The 4,291-nt window shown below is 40.9% G+C and overlaps 1 protein-coding gene and 1 long non-coding RNA gene across 4 annotated transcripts in view; one reads left to right on the top strand and one right to left on the bottom strand.

The window, feature by feature from the left end:
* The window catches only part of LOC119471877, a 10,038-nt gene extending 8,865 nt beyond the window's left edge, over positions 1–1,173 (top strand). Inside the window, exon 3 of the long non-coding RNA XR_005200977.1 lies at positions 749–1,173. This is a non-coding gene — a long non-coding RNA (uncharacterized LOC119471877). The remainder of the gene's footprint in view (positions 1–748) is intronic.
* The window catches only part of UBE2H (ubiquitin conjugating enzyme E2 H), a 119,228-nt gene that overhangs the window by 84,199 nt on the left and 30,738 nt on the right, over positions 1–4,291 (bottom strand). The window lies entirely within an intron of this gene.

Here is a 4,291-nt window from a genome sequence, read left to right as displayed (position 1 = left end):
ACTGGGTCTCTTCCAAGGAACTGGCAGCAGCAAGATCAAGACTCACTGCAACCTCTGCCTCCTGGATTCTAATGATTCTCATGCTCAACCTCCCAAGTAGCTGGGATTACAGGCATGTGCCACCACGCCCAGCTAATTTTTGTATTTTTATTAATAGCAGGGACAGGGTTTTGCCATGTTGGCCAGGCTCAAGCATCCAGCCCCCAAATCCAAATTCTTAAAACTACCAACCGGTACAAAGCTATACCTATCCATAGTTGACAATAAAAAACACCTGTGAAGACCATTTGTTGTCCCACTTAAAACTAAGGAGCGACAACTCAATGGTGGCCACTGCACAGAGCAGACTTCATTTGCTCGCACACCTTGCTCCGCTCTTCCTCTGCAATTACATCTGACAAACCCGATAGAGCTGAGATCGAGAAATCTGATAAGTCAAAACTGAAGAAGACAGAAACCCAAGAGAAAAAAATCCACTGCCTTCCAAAGAAAGGAATGAACAGGAGAAGCAGGCGAACTGTAATGAGGCATGCACCGCCAATATACACCGTACATTCCACAAGCATTGCCTTCTTATTTCACTTCTTTTAGCTGTTTAACTTTGTAAGATGCAAAGAGGTTGGATCAAGTTTAAATAACCGTGCTGCCCCTTTCACATCAAAGAACTACTGACAATGAAGGCCGTGCCTGCTTCTCCCTTCTGTCTCTCTGGTTGGAAGAGAAGGAAAGAACGTGCCTGTTGGTGAAGGAGAAGTGGGGTGAGACGACAGTGAAATCTAGAGTAAAACCAAGCTGGCCCAAGGTGTCCTGCAGGCTGTAATGCAGTTTAATCAGAGTGCCATATTTTTTTGTTGTTGTTCAAATGATTTTAGTTATTGGAATGCACAATTATTTAAATATGCAAATAAAAAGTTTAAAAACTTTTAAAAAACAAACAAATAAACAAACAAAGGAGCACAGGCTGGACACTTGAGGTCAGGAGCTCACAACCAGCCTGGGCAATGTAGACCCTTTCTCTATGTGTATGTTTAACATGTAAGAAAGACAATAAAGAGGGCTGTGCACTGTGGCTCCTGCCTATAATCCCAGCACTTTGGGAGGCGGAGGTGGGTAGAGCACTTGAGCTCAGGAATTTGAGATCAGCCTGGGCAACATGGTAAAACCCCATCTCTGCAAAAAACATAAAATTTAGTCAGGTGTGGTGGCACACACCTATAGTCCCAACTACTGGGGAGGCTGAGGTAGAAGGAACACTTGAACCTAAGAGGCTGCAGTGAGCTATGATTATGCCACTGCACTCAAGCCTGGGTGACAGAGCAAGACCTTGTCTCAAAAACAAAAACAAACCAAGAAAAAACACACCAAAAAACAAGGCACATGGATGAAAGGAAATGTGCCATATGCTAGGAAAGAGTAGAAAATGACCAACTCTAGTTCAGAGGAAATATAACAACTTCTATTACCTACCTGTTTCAAAAAGACAATAGTAAACTGTCAAGCTAATGAGTTTGAAACTGAAATTAAGACAAAACTTGACTGACCATCAAGCTTGTTTTAACACCAGAATCCATTCCTAGACTTGTAAAAACAAAACCAAACTCCTGTTAACACCCTACTTAAAACCTTCAACAACTCTGAGTACCAGCAGGATACAACTGCACCTGCCTCCAAGTCTGCAGGCTCTCCTCTGCTTATCCCTTGGCCTCACCAATCCTGAGACTCTACACAGTCATTAACACTCACTAAGTTCCTTGAATGATGTGGTTTACAGCTCTATGCCTTAGCCTCCCCTCCACCCAGAATGCCCCTCAACTCCACAGCTCTCTGAAAATGCCTACTCACCTTTCAAGACCAAAGTCAAGCTTCATCTCTTGGAACAGCGCCTTTTCCCCAGGCCAACTGCACACTGCACCCCTCTGTGTGTACCTTTGCTACTCACTGGTAGGCAAAGTTCCTCTCTCACCCTCCTACAATACAAGCTCCCTAGAATAGGAAAGCCATATCTCATTTCTCTTGTTAGCATCCTTACTGCTTTGCAAAGGGTGTGATGGAAAGAAGGCACTCAAAAATATTTCACTAGGAAACAGACTGAGAAAATATTGGGATACCATTTCACATCCATCAGATAGGCAAAATATTAGAAAGCTGGACAAATGTTGGTGTGGATATGAATAAACAGGAACTCTGGTATGTTGCTGATGGGAATGTGAGTTTAGTAAAACCACTTTGAAGAGTGATTTTTTTAATCTCTCGCCAACCTGAAAATGAGCACCATCAATATCAGGAATTCTGCTTCAGGTTACATACATTAGACTATTATTTGTCAAATATGTTCCTGATCAGCATTTTTTTTTTAATGAGGGATATTTATTTACATCTCAAGGATGCATCTCTCACATTGTATGGGTAATTATTTTTTCAGGGTATTTTATAGAACTGTAATTTACATTACATGTAAATATGCATATATATGAATAATATGCAAATATACACGCATATACATATGTTGAGTCTCAATGTAAAGACTTTTTAAAAATTTTTTGAGACAGGTTTTACTTTTGTTGCACAGGCTGGAGTGCAATGGCACAATCTCGGCTCACTGCCACCTTCGCCTCCTGGTTTCAAGCAATTCTCCTGCCTCGGCCTCCCGAGTAGCTGGGATTCCAGGCGCCTGCCACCATACCCAGCTAATTTTTATTTTTAGTAGAGACAGCGTTTCACCATGTCAGCCAGGCTGGTCTCAAACTCCTGACCTCAGGTGATCTGCCTGCCCTGACCTCCCAAAGTGCTGGGATCACAGACATGAGCCACTCCCCCCACTCCCCAGCAAAGTACATTTCTAACTGTGCCTACTAAACAAAAAGACTTGAAAAACACTATCCCACAGAAAAACATATGTGCTCAAAAAGACATTCTTTAAATGTTAATTATGACACTGTATATAATGGTGAAAAACTGGAAATAACCTAAATGTGCATTAACAAAATAGAAAAATAAGATACATGCATATGAATCAATATAAATGAATTGGAAACAAATGAAGTAGAGCTACTAGCATACTTCTAATAACATCAATAAATCTCAACAGTCATATTGAATCAAAATGTATGAGCATATTTATATGAACATGCAAAATACTACATACATACATATGAGAAAATAAGATGATTAATTCACAAAGATAGGGAGGAAAGTGGAATCAGGGAAGATTTCACAGGAGGCTTTAGTGTAACTTCAGGTGTTATTGCCTTAAAAAAAATTCTGAAGATAATGTTAAAATCTGACAACTGAGTAATGAACAGGGTCTCATTATTATTTTATTTCACATAGTTGTTGTGGTGCTTAAAATATTTCGTTATCGAAAAAAATGTAATAAACAAATGACTAGAGCATGTCAAAAAAAAAAAAAAAAGCAACCTTTAAAATGTCCTGGTGTTGGCCAGGCACAGTGGTTCACACTTGCAATCCCAACACTTTGGGAGGTTAAGGTGGGAGGATCGCTTGAGGCCAGCAGTTTGAGAACAGCCTGGACAACATATCAAGACTCTCTGTCTCTTTTTAAAAAAAAAAAAAAAAAAAAAAGTCCTGGTATTTATAGCTCCAAATCAATACACATCCCACGCATGTAATTTTTGTTAAAGCTAACACTGGAGTGCTTATGTGTTAGACACTGTGCTAACCACTACACCATTTCACTTACTTGGTAACAACAACCCTTTGCAGCAGGTACTATTATTTTCTACCAGACTAACTGCATCGCTGTCTCTGGTATTTACTCTTGAGGGTCCAATTGTACTCACTATTCTATATTTTCTAAGGGCAGAAAAATGTTCACCTATTTTAGAAAGTTTTTTGCTTTTTCCAGAGACAGGGTTTCACTCTGTCACCCAGGCTGGAGTGCACGGTGCAATCATAGCTTATTGCAGCATCAACCTGCTGGCCTCAAGCAAATTTTTAAAAACATGCAGCTGCAAAAGCAAATTTAAACCCTAATTTAAAAGCTGACTTTAGGCTGGGTGTGGCGACCCACTTCTGTAATCCCAGCACTTTGGAAGGCTAAAGCAGGTGGATCACCTGAGGTCAGGAGTTGGAGACCAGCCTGACTAACATGGAGAAACCCTGTCTCTACTAAAACTACAAAATTAGCCAGGTGTAGTGGCACATGCCTGTAATCTCGGCTACTTGGGAAGCTGAGGCAGGAGAATCTCTTGAACCCGGGAGGCGGAGGTTGCAGTGAGCAGAGACCACACCATTGCCCTCCAGCCTGGGCAAAGTCCGTCTTTTAAAAAAA

This window comes from Cebus imitator, unplaced genomic scaffold, assembly GCF_001604975.1.
Source record: "Cebus imitator isolate Cc_AM_T3 unplaced genomic scaffold, Cebus_imitator-1.0 Scaffold77, whole genome shotgun sequence".
Taxonomy (NCBI): Eukaryota; Metazoa; Chordata; class Mammalia; order Primates; family Cebidae; genus Cebus; species Cebus imitator.
This window is presented reverse-complemented; position numbering and strand designations above follow the sequence as displayed.